This window comes from Hemiscyllium ocellatum, chromosome 10, assembly GCF_020745735.1.
Source record: "Hemiscyllium ocellatum isolate sHemOce1 chromosome 10, sHemOce1.pat.X.cur, whole genome shotgun sequence".
NCBI classification, from domain to species: Eukaryota; Metazoa; Chordata; class Chondrichthyes; order Orectolobiformes; family Hemiscylliidae; genus Hemiscyllium; species Hemiscyllium ocellatum.
Genome location: NC_083410.1, coordinates 16,147,046 through 16,164,662, shown reverse-complemented (window position 1 = coordinate 16,164,662; position 17,617 = coordinate 16,147,046). Strand labels below are relative to the sequence as shown.

At 43.0% G+C, this 17,617-nt stretch overlaps 1 protein-coding gene across 2 annotated transcripts in view; it reads left to right on the top strand.

Moving 5' to 3' along the window:
- smyd3 (SET and MYND domain containing 3) overlaps positions 1-17,617 on the top strand; it is a 781,377-nt gene that overhangs the window by 329,748 nt on the left and 434,012 nt on the right. The window lies entirely within an intron of this gene.

Here is a 17,617-nt window from a genome sequence, read left to right as displayed (position 1 = left end):
GGTCATTTAAGCGGGCATTGGATAGGCATTTGGAAGTTATTGGGCTAGTGTAGGTTAGGTAGGATTCGGTCGGCGCAACATCGAGGGCCGAAGGGCCTGTACTGCGCTGTATCCTTCTATGTTCTATGTTCTATATGTTCTATGTAATAATGGGGGAAATGGAAAATAATCCATTGCAGGTGATTCTCTGGACTGGAATTTGAAAAGTCCAGTGTGAACTACTCAAATTCCCACATCTGCTTTCTGGAGACCTGTCTGAATAATGTTAACTGTGGCTTACTGAATTAGGATAGTTTTGTGTTTTATAGATCCAGGCATATGAGAAACTGCATTGTAACTATCCAAGCCCATGTCACATGAGACCATCACAGCTGAAAGATCTTCCATCTCAACCCAAACAGGTTTCCCAACACAGTTTGAGGTCTTGTCTGAAATGTGTCCTCTCTAATACGCTGCATGGGCACTGTCCTGGGGACTTGCACTCACCACCTTCTCACTTGGTAAAGTGCCAGTGTGCAGGGAAACTGAGACCGTTAAACAGTGATATTGAGACAAATTTAGGGAAGCATTAAGAGAAAAGATACCAGATAGAGCCAACGAAAATGGAACAACCAATGCCCTCCTGTGTGACTGGGTATTTATTAAGGCTGGGGGTGACAACTGGATATCTCTTCATCTTCCCCCCATTTCTTTCAAGTCTGTGGCAGGAAGACCTTTGGATAGCCTTCCCATTACCATGCCAATTGAGGCTCTGATGTGGGCAATTTGCTGCCCATTTGAGGGCTGGATCTTTCTGCTGCTAGTATTAACCCAGCAGTGGGTGGAGACTTGCCATATGTGGAGCATTGCCAAACAGACCTGGTTGCTTGCAGGCTCCAGGAGAAGGATCTCTCAATCAAAACCTCCAATAAGACCCACATCATCACCACCTTCCCAGCCCCAAAGTTTGCTGCTCATCCCCTTCTCCATGATCTCGAGTTCATTAGATGGGTCGGTGTTTGTCCAATGTGTGCAGGAGGGTTTCCTGACACAATATGTAGACAGGCCAACAAGAGGTGAGGCTATACTGGATTTGGTTCTAGGTAATGAACCAGGCCAGGTGTTAGACTTGGAGGTAGGTGAGCACTTCGGGGACAGTGACCACAACTCGGTGACTTTTACTTTAGTGATGGAGAGGGATAAGTGTGCGCCGCAGGGCAAGAGTTATAGCTGGGGGCAGGGAAATTATGATGCAGTGAGGCATGACTTAGGATGTGTGGATTGGAAAAACAGGCTTCAAGAGAAGAACACTAATGAGACGTGGGGATTGTTCAAGGAGCAGCTACTACATGTCCTCGATAAGTATGTACCAGTCAGGCATGGTGTAAAGGGCCTTGTGAGGCAGCCGTGGTTTAGTAAGGAATTGGAATCCCTTGTGAAAGGGAAGAAGGCGGCATATGTAAAGATGAGGCGTGAAGGTTCAGTTGGCGCGATAGAGAGTTATAAGGTAGCCAGGAAGGATCTAAAGAGAGAGCTAAGAGAAGCGAGAAGGGGACATGAAAAGTCTTTAGCTGGTAGGATTAGGGAAAACCCAAAGGCTTTCTATAGGTATGTCAGGAATAAAAGGATGACTAGGGTAGGTATTGGTCCAGTCAAGGATAGTAGTGGGAAGTTGTGTGTGGAGGCAGAGGAGATTGGAGAGACACTAAATCAATACTTTTCATCAGTATTCACTCAGGAACAGGACACTGTTGCTGATGTGAATATGGTGTCACAAATGATTAGAATGGATGGCCTGGAAATATGCAGGGAAGAGGTTCTGGGAATATTGGAGAGGATGAAAATAGATAAGTCTCCTGGGCCTGATGGCATTTACCCTAGGATCCTATGGGAAGCTAGGGAGGAGATAGCAGAGCCATTGGCCTGGATTTTTATGTCGTCATTGTCAACGGGAATAGTACCAGAGGACTGGAGGATAGCGAATGTGGTCCCCTTGTTCAAGAAAGGGAGTAGGGATAGCCCTAGTAACTATAGGCCAGTGAGTCTGACTTCAGTGGTGGGCAAAGTCTTAGAGAGAATGGTAAGGGATAAGATTTATGAACATCTAGATAGGAATAACGTGATCAAGGATAGCCAGCATGGTTTTGTGAAGGGCAGGTCGTGCCTCACAAACCTTATTGAGTTCTTTGAGAAGGTGACTAAGGAAGTGGACGAGGGTAAAGCAGTAGATGTTGTGTATATGGATTTTAGTAAGGCGTTCGATAAGGTTCCCCATGGTAGGCTAATGCTAAAACTACGGAGGTATGGCATTGAGGATGCATTAGAGGTTTGGATTAGGAATTGGCTAGCTGGAAGGAGACAGAGGGTAGTAGTTGATGGACTATGTTCATCTTGGAGTGCAGTTACTAGCGGTGTACCACAAGGATCTGTTTTGGGACCATTGCTTTTTGTTATCTTTATAAATGATCTAGAGGAAGGGCTTGAAAGCTGGGTAAGCAAGTTCGCGGATGACACAAAAGTCGGTGGAGTTGTGGATAGTGAGGAAGGAAGTGGTAGGTTACAGCGGGATATAGATAAGTTGCAGAGCTGGGCAGAAATGTGGCAAATGGAATTCAATGTAGCTAAGTGTGAAGTCATTCACTTTGGTAGGAGTAACAAGAAGATGGATTACTGGGCTAATGGTAGGCTACTTGGTAGTGTGGATGAGCAGAGGGATCTTGGTGTCCATGTACACAGATCTCTGAAAGTTGCCACCCAGGTAAATAGTGCTGTGAGGAAGGCATATGGTGTACTGGGCTTTATTGGTAGAGGAATTGAGTTCCGGAGTCCTGAGGTCATGTTGCAACTGTATAAGACTCTGGTGCGGCCTCATCTGGAGTATTGTGTGCAGTTTTGGTCGCCATACTATAGGAAGGATGTGGAGGCATTGGAACGAGTGCAGAGGAGGTTTACCAGGATGTTGCCTGGAATGGTAGGAAAATCTTATGAGGAAAGGCTGAGGCACTTGGGGCTGTTCTCATTGGAGAAGAGAAGGTTTAGGGGAGATTTGATAGAGGTGTATAAGATGATTAGGGGTTTAGATAGGGTCGACACTGAGAACCTTTTACCGCTAATGGAGTCAGGTGTTACTAGGGGACACAGCTTTAAATTAAGGGGTGGTAGGTATAGGACAGATGTTAGGGGTAGATTCTTTACACAGCGGGTTGTGAGTTCATGGAATGCCCTGCCAGTAGCAGTGGTGAACTCTCCTTCTTTATGGTCATTTAAGCGGGCATTGGATAGGCATTTGGAAGTTATTGGGCTAGTGTAGGTTAGGTAGGATTCGGTCGGCGCAACATCGAGGGCCGAAGGGCCTGTACTGCGCTGTATCTTTCTATGTTCTATGTTCTATGTTCTATGTTCTATAACCTCTCCCTATCACTCACCTCTGACCTTGGATCCTGAGGCAGTTCTCTCAGCCTTGGGTGGGTGCAATACCAGACACAGTTGCTACCTACTTTGTGGTGCTGCTGCTCAATAGAGTTGCTGGTTTCTGATTGGGACTTCTGCCACTGGTGTGTTTGATCCCAGAGAAGGCTTATAGCTGTCCAGTTAAATGCCTGAGCAGTATTCCATTCAATGTATTCCCTGAAAGAGAAGACATGAGTTTCCTGCTGGCTCTTCACAAGGAGATATCAGAATAGATGACCAAAAATATACAAATGTTTGAATGAGCTGCAAGACAAAGTGGTTTGATCCCTTAAATGTTCTACCATTTAATAACAGCATGCGCAATCTGATTCTGGCCTCAATGTTGCAAACCCACCTACTTTTCATTTCCTTGTTCAGCAAAATCTGTAATACATCTGCCTTAAAAATATTTAATGACCCCACTTTCACTACTGTCTGGAGAAAAGAGATCCAAGGATATACACCCCTCTGAGAAAAAAAATTCTCCCCGTCGCTATCTTAAATTGGAGAACCATTATTTTTTTGAACTGTATTCCCTAGCCCAAGTCTCGTAAACACTCTGCATGTCAAATCCTGTCTTGTCTCAACAAGATCCCCTCTCAAAGGTTCAGTCAAAGAAACAGATTGTCTCGAGGAGAGATAGAGAAGTGTTGAAGTTTCAGGAGAGAATTCCAGATTGTTACAGATCCCAGGTCACTGCAAGCATGACTCCTGAAGATGGAAAGATTAAAACGGATCATATGCAAGAGACCAGAAATGGAGGATTGTGGAAATCTCGAAAGGTTACAAGATTGAAGAAGGTTACAGTGGTTGGGTAGAATAAAGGAAAGGGGCTTCTATAAGGTCTAGAATCCATCAAATGTATTTAATTAGAAATGCCAACTTTGCCCCAAGAGGTGTGTGTAGATGAGTAAAACTGCAGTGCTTCTGCAGTTTGCCCCTGATACAACTTGCCTTTAGCTAAGTATCAGTCTCCTAATGTGATAGCTGCATGCTGTGAATATGTTTAAGCTGCTTGTGTGTTGTGGTTTACTGTCGATGCTTGTGGTGAGTGCGTTTCCTCACATGTTTGGTCAGGATGTTACCAGTCAGTGAAGTGGGTATCAGAATGCCAGCAGCATCAAATCTGACCCTTAGTTTGTGTCCTACTAAAGGCAGCAACTGCTTGTCAGTGTGTGTCCAGTGCCTTGCTAACTTTGGTAACCATCATGGTGGAAGAATACTTTTGATAGTGTATCTATATTTATATAATATGGAATAATGCATGCTGTTATTGACAGTTCTATAACAAACATCTATCCTGCCATAAGTTGGACGATGAGCAAATTTAGGATTGCCCCCTATGAAAGGTTATTCGACCTGAAATGTTAATTGAGATTTCCTCTTCACAGACGCTGGCTTTCTGGATGTTTCCAGTACTGTTTCCTTTAACAGTCAAATTTAAGGCATCTTTTGGCATTATGCTCAGGTAAAATCTTCCCTGCCAGTTCTCAAGTTCTAGGGATGTAACTGAAAGCTGGTCACTGGAATCTGGAAGCAATATGAACACCATTTAATAAAATAATGTAAATAATTCATTTTATTTTGGCTAGGACAGCTTATTTTTCCCTTAATTTATTATGAAGTATTCTCCAGCTAGGCATTGGGCATAATGCCAGCTTGATTAGGTGAGTGCATAACCCTGGCCTCAAGCAAATAGCATTCCACCTACTTGCCTGTTCAACATTTTTTTAGCATCCTTTTTATCCCTTTGTTAACAATACAGCCCAGGACGGAACCTCACCAACGCCCCAGCCACCTTAAGAGAGAACCAAGAAGAATTTATTTTGTGGCAGCCCTATTGCCTATGTTTAGATTTCAAAACCAGTTTGTTTTTTCACACCGATACCAAGGGATTGCAGGGGTTGCAATGAGCAAATGCTATCAGGTCGATTTGCATGGCACGAATTTTTGAGCTTAATTGCTTCTCCCAAATCAGTTCCTACAGTATTTATTTTATTTATCTTAAGATCTCATTACGCTGTAATGGAGGTAGTGAGGTTTGCAGGGGTTGTGTTTGTATTGTTTTGCTATTTTCCATCGCATTTCATAGGCACAGCTGTGGTTGTCTACATTTGGCGTTTGGTTCTAGTTACAACAGTTATAGAGTTATAGAGACATAGAGATGTACAGCATGGAAACAGGCCCTTCAGTCCAACTCATCCATGCCGACCAGATGTCCTAAATTAATCCAGTCCCATTTGCCAGCACTTGGCCCATATTCCTCAAAACCCTTCCTATCAATATACCCATCCAGATGCCTTGTAAATTTTGCAATCAGACTAGCCTCCACCTTCCTCTTGTAGCTCATTCCATACACGCATACCCTCTGCATGAAAAACATTGCTCCTTAGGTCCCTTTTAAATCTTTCCCCTCTCACCTTAAACCTATGCCCTCTAGTTCTGGACTCCCCCAACCCAGGGAAAATACCTTGTCCATTTACCATTTCCTTGCCCCTCATGACCTTATAAACCTGATGGTCAGAAATAAAGAGTAGGCCATTCAGACCAATAAGATGACTTTTCTTATTCTGTTGTGGGACATGGGTATCATTGGCTGGGCCAGCAATTATTTGCCCTAGCTGCCCTTGAGAAGATGGTGGTGGTGAGCTGCCTTCTTGGAACCACTGTAGCCCCTATGCTGAAAGTCAACCCACAATGCTCTTAGGGAGGGAATTCCAGAATTTTGACCCATTGACAGTGAAGGAACAGCGATACATTTCCAAGTCAGGATGATGAGTGGCTTGGAGGGCAACCTTCAGATGGTGGTGTTCCCACCAACTTTCCAGCATGCCCCCATAGCCGTGACTCCCTTGTCTGCCTCAGCTTTGACTATATTCAGTTATCCAGTCTGCACTGCTGTCTGGGGAAGAGACTTGTAAAGACTAACTCTTAATGCACATGTTTGAACTTTGGAACGTGATCACTCTAAAGGGTATATTACAAAGAACTGCATGGATTGGATGACTCAGAAATTGATTCATTTTGTTATTATGATTATTACTTTACTTTGTGGGAGTATCCTCCCACCCCTCTTCATTTCACACTATCAAATATTTTGGGCATTTTATTTGCACTGATTCTTTAATGAAGACTTGCATAAATATAGCAGCACACCACGCGACATCTCAGAGTTAATGAAGTGCTTTTGAAGAGTTGTCAGCATTATTATGCTGAAATTGTGACAGCCAGTTTACACACAGTGAGCACCAACAAACAGCAATGTCTTATTGATTATTTTGTGTATTTTATTCCATTCAAGCCCTGGAGTCTGATTTGAACTGAGAACCTTATGGATCAGAGGTGAGGTTGCTACCAACTGAGCCATGACTGATTTTATGAAAGTCATCCACAACAATTATTTTTGACCCCTTTTAAATTGGTCATGATACTCTGAGGGGAGTTTGCACCACTTTATGTTATGGTGTATTTAGAAGTGCAGGGTTTGTGATAATCATTGGGCTTTGATCAAACAGCACCAGGGACTGATTGGGGGAGTGCATTCGCTAATGAGAGCGGAAAAAATTCAGACTCTCACGTTCTGCCAAGTACAGCAGTTGCTTGTCAGCCTGAAGTGATTTGGCCTATGTTATCTAAGCACCATTTCTCATTTGGATTCCTTTCAAATATTCATTTTCTTTAAAGGAGTAAAAGGTTGAATTAAGGACGTTGCTCCAATGTCATAGGATGATGAAGTTGTGAATGGTGAAGTGAGGTGAGGGAGGGGAGGCAGGTGTGACCAACCGCGCTGATGTTGGCTGGTGTCGGAGGTCTTTTTACAGGAATCGAGATGATCAGGATCAGGGTCAGACAGAGAAGGAGCAAGGCCATAGTACTGATACATCTGTTGGTATGAACCTATTGGTTTGTAATTAGTCTGAAGTTTAATTCTAATTCGTTCCAAGAGGCAGTGAATGTGGATTAGCTATTATGAATCTAGTGTTGTGTGAAATTATTTGGTGGGATAGCGATCATTGGTTTTGTTCACAGTCTGCTCATTATCAAATCCTCCTATTTCTTTCACACACTGGAATAGCGAGGTTGACATTTGAGAAATAAATGGCATTTTGTCGCAGAGATTTAAACCTCTTCAGAACATAGACTGTTAGATCTGAATTTTGGCCAAGCTTCAAAGAATTGCCAATTGAGATGAACCTCTCCTCAGTTGCTTGCTCTTCATTTTCTCGTTAAAATGTGAAAACTGCTTCAGAATTTTCACTGTCTTTGTCCTTGAATCAGAAATACAGAGCTTTATCACCGCAGGGAGGATTTAGTGTTCATTATTGATGAATCTAGGCATTTGTTGAGGCTGAATTTTGCACTTCTCCAATTTCTTGCTTTTCTCCTCCTCACTCTCTTATTCTCTCTCTTACACATTTGCATCTCCTTCTCCCTCAAATTTTCTCTCTCACTCACTCACACTCTCTCTCTCTCTCACACACACAATCTGTGAGTAACACAATCTGTGAGTAACACAATCTGCGTCCTTCATTGTTCCTGCCTGCATTATGTGTATCACCCTCAGTGTCATTAGCCCTATTGCATTGGAATTACAAGGTGCTGATCTGGGCTGGTTCTCCAGTGTAGTTCTGAGGGAGAGCTGCACTCACACAAATGCTGTCCTTCAGCTAAAACCTTAAACTGAAGCTCCATCTGTCTGAGTGGATGTTGAAGATCCTGTGGTACTGTTCCAAAGGGGAGCAAGGGAGTTCTCCTAGTGAACTATCCAACATTTATTCCCTCAATCAATATCACAATCATGGTGGTCATGAGAAGCGATTTCATTCATTTGAGGGATGTGGGTGTCACTGGTTGGGCCTGCATCCCTAGTTGCCCTTGAGAAGGGGAGCTGCGTTCTTGAACTGCTGCATTCTGTTTGGCTCATTTATATCCACAATTCTGTTAGGGAGAAAATTCCAGGATTTTGACCCAACGACACTGAAGGAATGGCAATATGTTTCCAAGTCAGGATGGTGAGTGATTAGGTGGGGAACTTGCACATTAAGGTTTCTGTTAAGTTTGCTCCTTCCAGAAATGAAGTGAAGCTTTCAGATTCTGAAACAGATTACCTGGTCATTAGTGCCGATCTGTGTGTAAACTGGCTGCTGTGTTTCCTACGTCTCAGCAGTGATTATACTTCAGCAGTACTTTGTTGCCTGTAAAATGGTTTGAGATAGCTGGTGATTGTGAAAAGCGCTATGTAAATGCAGGGCTCTTTCCTGGGGAAATTCAGTAATGGAACACAACGCGGTTGTGTGGACAAGAGAGCATAAAGCTCAGGCAAGAGACTCCAGTCTCTGGGCTCAGCCTCTCGAGATCTTGTGTGGCAATCGCAATCTTATTTAGGACCGCTTTGATTGAATTGTAGCTTTGTAACTCCCTGCCAAACATATACCTGGTGTGTATAAATCAGCCCTGCCCTGTCTCTAAAGGCTGCACTGCCGTGAAATGATTGTGAGGCCAGGGCTGATTTATGGCCGGCACTGATGCAGTCGCTAGTACAGGGAGATGCACACGGGTTTGCACTAATCAATACTGTGACTGATTGGCTCATATATCAACAGTGAGTTTATACCGTTCTGACTCTAATGAGTAGTTTAGTAATTTGGCTTTGCCATGGGTGAATAGTGCTCCTCATAAAATTTCATGCACAAGCTAAGGGAGAAGATTGCCATTTTAACCCCCTCAGTCTTTGTGCAAATGGAGGTATATCTGCAATCAATGCCAGGATCTGCAGCCACCTCCTGGATGAAAGGCTTCCGCCTGATTTACTCACTCCTCTTTTCCTCCCAAGAAAGAAAATAATTAAAAGCAGTTATCTGATGTCGAGTTTGGGCTTTGCAGGGAAAGTGTGCAGTCAATTATTGATGGGCTGCTGATAGCTGCAGTGTCAGTGTGTCTCAATGATTTGCTGCTTGGGTGACATTTTGAGTGAATTTTAATCGGAATCTGCATTGGCAGGAAGCCGCCATTCAATCGACAGTATTAGCAGCTTGGAAGTGAATGTCAGTAAATTTGTATTATCTCATCAATACACACTGCAACACCACACCTCAGTGCTCCCCATCGAGAGTGCACGCCACACACAAGATCACTGATCCATGGAAGGGAAAGATTGCTTTGTGATTGCAAATGCCATTGTGGTTCCATGTACTGGAAATGCAGTACAGTCACTGGGCTTATTTATTGCTAGAAGTAATATTGTAGGCAAGCTGATGCACTTGAATGTTTTGTCATAAGCTTCGTGTCCAGTGCACTTAATCAATTTCCTCACATTGCCAAGCACCAATGCCACCATTGTTGTGGCACACTGGTACCATCCCTACCTCTGAACTAGGAGATCTGAGTTTGAGTCTCACCTACTCCAGAAGGGTGTAATAACATCTCTGAACAGGTTAATTAGAAAATATCTAAATATGCCCACTGGCTTCCAATGCACAGCTCAAGTTTGGGAGAACATGATCAACTGCCTTGCAGCTTATTTTGCAAGGCTTCACGTGGTCACAATGTGATCATCATGAACTGTACCATGCTAACTATGTTTGGACAGCGTAATGAAGTTTATCTTGTGAAAGCCACAGTGAAAAAAAGAAGGAACGATCTTCTGTTTATGGAGCACCTTTCCTCAACCTCTGAACGTCTCAAAGTATTTTACAGCCAATTAATTTGTAATGGTGGAAACACAGCAGCCAATGTGAGTGCAAGATATCAGTGGATAATGTCCACATACTCTGTTTTAGTCAATGTTGATTGAAGGATAAAAGTTCACAATGGGAAGACCCTGCTATTGCCGTGATATTATCAATAGCTAAATGTTTTTAAGCACTTAACATCTGTAAAACCACTTATGGATAAACTGCAGAAATGTAACAGGAAAATGTTTATGAAGCAACAACTACCTATTTGTTGTGTCTGGTGCAGAATTCCAACTGAGCTAGATACAGGAAGGTTACTGAGGTGAAAGTTCCTGACTATGGGCATGGCTGATAGCTTTAGTTCAAATAAATATTTTGCACGTCTTTTTAACAGAAAAAAATCTAACACCATGCTATAATCCCAAGTGCTGGTACCAGTGGAAACCTGGCTTGATAGATCATATGCTTCTTTAGTTTGCTGATGTTTTGGTTAGTCACTGAGACATATTTAATGAGGCTGCAGATTTTCTTTAACCGCAGAACAGAAGTTTATTAAAACAAAATAAACTATCATAATGAGAGTCCGGAGAAAATACCCACCTATCTCAGTCTTTAAGTGATTCCTGACTATTTCTTTTCTGTGGTCTGTGAACTCAATTTGGTATGTTCTTTCCAAGTCTGCCAATGTGAACTGTTCACAAATCTGAGAGGCCACAGTTCTAATAACCTGCATGTTTCTAACTAAATACTCCTCATGTGAAAGTCTCACAAACTAAATCCTTCTGCTGAACTGCTTTTAGGAGGGAAATCTAAGCTAGCTTCTATGCTGGTGCCTTCTGAAAGACTTGCTTCTAACCTGAATTAACAAAAACTTACTTATTCTAGATTCTTCTGAAAATAAAGCTGATTGCCTTGCATGTTTGCTGTACCTGACATAAACACGATAGTACAAACATCTTTCTATCAACATGAAATGGGTTTGCAGTCACCTGCTCTTATAGACATGCTGGATTAGGGGTCACTTTTCTGACAGGACTCTCTGTGCTTTGTATTTTGGAAAGAAAATCCTTAACAAAAGTAACCAACACCCATGTGCCGCCATTTTGGAATCCAAAGCCAAATATGACATGAAGATGTACATAAATTGCACACCTTTCATCACAGCTGACTCAAAGCTTTCAATAAAAGTGAAATGGAAAACTGGAATAAAAATTATAAACACTCACTGTTCAGTCGATTTACCAGCATCTTTCCAGAGAGAGAGAGAGAGAAAAAGAGAGTGACAGAGACTCAGTTAACCTTTCAGACCAGTGACCTTTCATCATGAGCAGCTGTTTATTTTCATTGGTTTGATGTTACTGAACCAAACCCTTCAACTAAAAATTCTCACTTAATGGCCCATATACTTTGTTTCTCTTTGGCCATGGTTTTGGTGATTTTTATGTATGTTTTGCATTTGTAACAAATTCTTAAAATGTGCTGCGATATCTGTGCTGCTGCAATAAGTGGATTGATGTTAAATTTTATCTGATAATGTTCCTGTGAAGTGCTGTGGGAACTTTATTTATTGAAGGCACAACAGATTGCATTTATATAACGCCGTTCTTTGAATCAGGGTGTTTCCTTTTGGGGTTATGCCTATTGCTTTAAAATGTAGTGAAGTATAAAGCTGGTTAAATTGTCATTCACTATTATTTTCATATTCAGCATATAATGGGTCAGTATAAGACTTGGGGAGGATTGACAGATAAACAGGGTATAAATGATTAGCAGCTCCCTACACCCTCATTGCGCTCGCGCGCACACACACACACACACTCATTTGCTCTCATTGTCCCTCAGTGAGCGTACAGTGGCTAAATCCGATGCTATTGGTAATGTGAGCTGGAATGGAAAGTAATCACCACTCTCTGTGCAAGCCTCTCTGTTCATGTATTATCTGTGAGATTCTGCATTAACTTCCTGAGAAGCCAGCTCTAAGTGAGGCACAATTATGGATGGCTTTAGCTGCAGGGAGCCTGTGCTGTGCCTGGAATGTTACAAAAATGTTAATAGTGAACAGGTTCTAATCATTCCTTGATACAAAAATAAAATGTCTGGCAGGCGATGTATTGCACATTTAAAATCATTAAATATTTAGAATGTAATAGCCTGGGACATATTAAGGGTAAGAAAGGATTACTTGGTTGTGTTAAATGGCACTCAGAGAAATATGTTAACTCTTCTTCGCTTGCTGCTCTGCAGACTGAATGGGAAACGTGCTTGGAAAGGTTTTAATCGTTAGCATGTGCCAGTTTACATGTTGGCACACTTCCAGTTCTATTGTCATGGAGCTGTAAAGGTTGGCATATGGGTGAGAAAACCCTTGCTCCTGTTTTCAGGCAGTCACCAGCTCTGTGACACTGGCATTGATTAAGTGTGCAAAATTAAGGCAGCACGCCTCTCTATACAGTTTGCCTTCCTGCATCTTGAGTGTTACTACAGCATGCACTGCTAATATTCCTTGAGGTGTGCATCACTGAGAGTGTATTCTTTCCCTTATGAAGCTGATTATTGGTTGTGTTTCTGTTGATATTGTGCAGAATGTTAGAGCGGGGGGCAGTCATCAAATGAGCTCCTTGATCAGTTCTAATCCCCAGTCTGTATTTCCTATTCACATTTCTTATCCCCAAACTTTGTGTCCCTTCTTTTCCACTCTCCTCCCTCCTCCCTTCCCCCTTCCTCCTCCTTTCCCCCCTCCCTCCTCCTTTCCCCCCCCTTCCCTTCAACTCCCTTCCCCTTCTCCATCCTCTCTTCTTTCTTCCTGTCTGCCTTGCCCCTGTTTTCCCTTGCTCTGCCTCTGAACTCCCTCTGCCATTCCCCTCTCCCTCCTCATCCTTTTTACCCTCCAGTTCTCCTTCCTTTCTCGCCTCCCCTCTCCCTCACAGGCTGCTTTGGCAGTATTAAATGCCATTGTGTGGTAAAGTCTAAGAAAGAAGATTCCTAGAATACTATAATAGTATAATGGAGAGATTGTATTTACCTGGAAAGATTGAATGGACTGAGGTTCTTGACTTTCGGAGGAAGCTGTGGGGTGAGTTGATGGAGGTGTTTACAATTCTGAAAAGTTGGACTCAGGTCGATTTTAAGATGTTTCAACTTGTCAAGAACCAGAATAAAGGACTACACACATAAAGTTACCATGAATTGTAATTCTGGGAAATGTCTCAGTGCAGAGGATATTAGATATAGGGCACAATATCACATGGCTTAGAGACAACCTACCTCAACGCGTTTTTGGGGAGTGAGATAAAAACAGTGGGAAGAAAAGAGAAGCAGGGTATATTGATAAGGTGAGCTGAACAGGGTGGGAGGATTTAATGTGGAACATTAGCATCTGCAGGGACCAGGTGGAGTGCAGTGGTCTGTTTCTGTGCTGTCATTACCGTGTAACACTGAAACTTTGTAGAGCCTCCTTTACACAAGACAAAAGGCTAATGCTGGCTGGAAACATAACAAGCAGATATTTTTGAAAAGAGAGATATTTCGATGATAATGTCAAATTTCGATCTATCTCAACACGTTATCCTTCAGGACTCTCCTGTGATGTAAATTGTTGTGATTGTTTGAAAAATTTGGTATGCATTCATGTGGTTATACTTTATTGAACAGGAGTTGGGAAAAGGATTGTTTTGAGACTGTGTCAGCCAGAGTAATTTTGAAAAGTGATGGAGATGAGAGTGAAATGTCAGTGGGGCAGAGGCAGTGGGTAAAGATCACACTGTCACAGGTCCTATTTGAAATCTATCAGCAAGATGGATCAGCTTATTAGAGAAACACTAAGCTATGTTCATCGGAGGAGGTATACATCATCATCGTGATAGTTTCTGAAAGTGAAACAAAGAAATAAATTCTTCCTCTCTACACTTAACAAACATGGAACCAGAAGCCATCAATCCTCATTTCCCAGTGATGGCTTACACCCACACTGCCTATTCATTTTACAGAAGCACCTGTGAAAGCAATATTATGGGAGGTGTGGGGAGATGGAAATTGGGAAACAGACAGAGATTTATAATGTAACAGAAATAATTGGAGTGGCCCAGTGGGGTTAGGGAGATGACAAATCACATCCAAGCCTGCTGAGATCGAACTTATTTTATCCTCAGTAGTTTGGCCAGTTAAATGTTGGTGTACCAGTTAAGAACGGGTTTAGTTACTGGTCTTGGTGGGGGCATTCTGCATCCTGTTGGCAATACGATGATCAGGACTCAGAATGGTGAGAACTAGCAAGCATCAGGGGATTGGCAAACGTGGGAAAGCTATTTCATGTAGCGAATGGCGAGGATGTAGAATGCACTGCTTGAGAGAGTGGCGGAGGCAGGCTCAATCCTGGCTGTTAAAAGGGAACTGGCTCAGTATCTCAAGAGCAATTTCTTGCTGGGAAAGTTTGAGGGAGTAGGAATATCCAAGTTCCCCTTGCAGAGTGGCAGCATGGAGATGACAAGCCAATGGTTTGGGCTCTAACTATTCCTTGATTGTAGGGGTCAGTATGTGGGTCCAGACACCTTGGGACATTGTACATTGTATAAACATGTGTCATCTGTGGATGGTTGCGGGATGTTACTGGGCTGCAATCATTTCTCTCTGCTGATGAGCTGCTATGGAGCATCTTTGAATTTTGCTCAGCACAAGAATTAGCATATTGAGGCAATGTGGTTAAAAATCTGGTCCAGCTCCATCTCAATGCGTGCACCGACACTGATGGCCTCAGATCTGTTTTATGGAGGTATTTAGTTATTCAGCATTTCACAGTGGCACTGTGCTCCAGCATAAAATGTGTACCTAATCATTTGTTTAAGGTTTCTCATTTCGCTGAGATTTGCACACAGTGGATTTGATTTCCATCTCTTTTCCTTTCCTGAACTCTTTAGGGTTCAATTAAATGGATTTGGACAATTTGCGTTAGTATTCTGTTATTCTAAGCAATCCCTGAGATGTGGCCTTAATGTGTGGTTTGATTTGAATTGAGTTTTGGCTTACTGATTGCAGATTAAGTGAAGGTTGATGTCAAGAGAGCTGTGTCGCCCTGTTCTTGTCCATTGGTTGTCCAGGCTCTTGTCAGACCACTGCCTATATTTCCCCTGCCACTCGCTTACAGAAGTGACTGCCATCAGCAGTTTTTATCTCTCTCCTATCTGCTATGTATCTCTGCCCCTAGAGAGACTCCATCGTCAATCAGGAGCTGGTCACGTGGGAATGTAGGACCTAGAAACAGGGTTAGGCCATTCAGCCCTTCATGCCTTCTGTGCCATTTGATGAAAGAATGGGTTGAGCTGGTTTCGATCTCACACCACTTTCCTGTCTGCCCTATATATTCATTAAAAATCACACAACACAAGATTCAATTGCTTGTTTATCGAAATTTTATCTAACTCTGCCTCATAAATTCAATGACCCAGCCTCCGGTACTTTCTGAGGAAGACAATCCCACGCTGTAGGGATCCTCTGAGAGAGAAAAGAAATTCTCCTTAATTCCATCAAAGAAGGGGTACCTCTTAATTTTATATTGAACCCCAGTTCCCATCTGCCCCATGAGAAATCAGTGTGCTAGTGCCCACCCTAACCTGTGCGCTAAAATCATTTATGTTTCAATCATGTGATGAACTTGCAAACAAAAGCTGATTGTTCCATTTCAAATGTCTTTCTGAATTAGTACCAATGGACCCACTTGCGCGCGCGCACACACACGCGCGCACACACAGAGACCATTTTGTGAAACCATTCTAAATTTTCCTTTGTGCAGTTTAACTGCAAATGGCAGTGTCAGCTGTGACTCGACCCCTTCCCTATGACTGACCAGGCTCTGGGCTGAAGTCCTCGTCCAGATGTTGAGTGCAGCATACAACAAGTCCAGGCTGACGTTCCAGTGCAGTGCTGAGGGATGGCTGCAGTGTCTGAGGTCTCTTCTTTCAGATGTGACATTGAACTCAGGACATGCTCACGTGGATAGGGAAGGACAGGGACCTGTTGCTTAAATCAACATCACGAAATCTGGTCATTCTCACATTGCTGTTGGCTTGCTGTGTGCTAATTGGTATAAGTGTTTCCTGCATTACAGCTGTGACTTCAGTTCAAATGTACTTCATTGACTGTAAAATGCTTGAGGTGTTCAATGGTATTAAAAGGCACTATGTTGACAGGATGTGATGGTGATGTCCCTCTGATAGAGGGTGGGGATGATATGGTGGCTCTGAAGAGTTGTGTATCTATGAGGCTGTGAGGATGGTTGAATAGCAGGGTGACTAACTCATGTAAGAACATCAGGGACATTGGCATGACTGCTAGAATGAGGGAGGAGGTGGGCTGTGGCATGCAATGAGCCCATTGGTGTGTGTTGGGGTGGGGGCATCTTTTGGGTTAGATGTTAAACTGCGGTCATTCAGGTAGACAGAAAAGGAGCTATTTCAATTCGATCTTCAGTTTGCACAGACTATGCTTCCTGCAGTTCTTCTCCCCAGTTCCCTCCCTAATTTTATTTTTTACTTAGGGGAATTGTCGTCAATGCCCTGGAGAAGATGACTTTGCCTTTTTTAACTCATTCATGGGATTTAGGCGTCACTGGCTGGTCTAGCATTTGTGATCCATCTCTTGTTGCTGTTGTAAAAGTGTGTGGGGGGTTGGGGGTGAGCTACCTTCCAAAAGCACTGCCGTCCATGTGCTGTTGGTAGACCCACAATGCTGTTAGGGAGGGAATTCCAGGGTTTTGACCCAGCGACACTGAAGGAACAGCGATATATTTCCAAGTCAGGACGGTGATTGGCTTAGAGGGGAGCTTGTAGGTGGTGGTGTTCCCATGTATCGGCTGCCCTTATCCTTCCAGATAAACGTATTTATGAGTTTGAAAGGTGCTGTTTAAGCTGGGACCCCCACTGTGCGGTCAAGGAATTCCCGGATTTTTACACAGTGACAGTAAAAGAGCAGTGATAGATTTCCGATTGGGTGGTTTGGTGAGATGCCTCCTGTCCATTGAAGGTGCCCCCTATGAACTGCAGCAGTTCCAGAAGATGGCTAAAACCTCTATCACCATCTCAAGGAACAATTAGGGACAGCTACAAACACTGGTTTAGCTGATGACATCCACATCCTGTTAAGTTGAAAAAAAGTGGAAACTAATTTGGAGTATTCAACAAATATCAAAGATACTGATCAAAGCTATGTTTCATCAGCTGGAGCTCTTTTGGGATTCAGGAGGTCATGCCAATCTCTTCTTTCTTCCTTCCCGTTCCTCCTTCATTTCTCTCTCCCTCCCACAGACATCATTCCAACCAACAGCCGATAGTTTTCTGACTTGTCACAAATCCATGATTATGCTACGCCTGAAGCACACAGATAATCTTCAATAATTTTCGCGGCAGTTTGTCATCTTGTGCTTCTTTTGCTGCCTTCCTGCATTTTAATCAGACACAACCTCAATGTAACTTAGTGATTCAGGCAACTGGGGAAAAACGGACAAGCTGGGGATAAATGAGGGC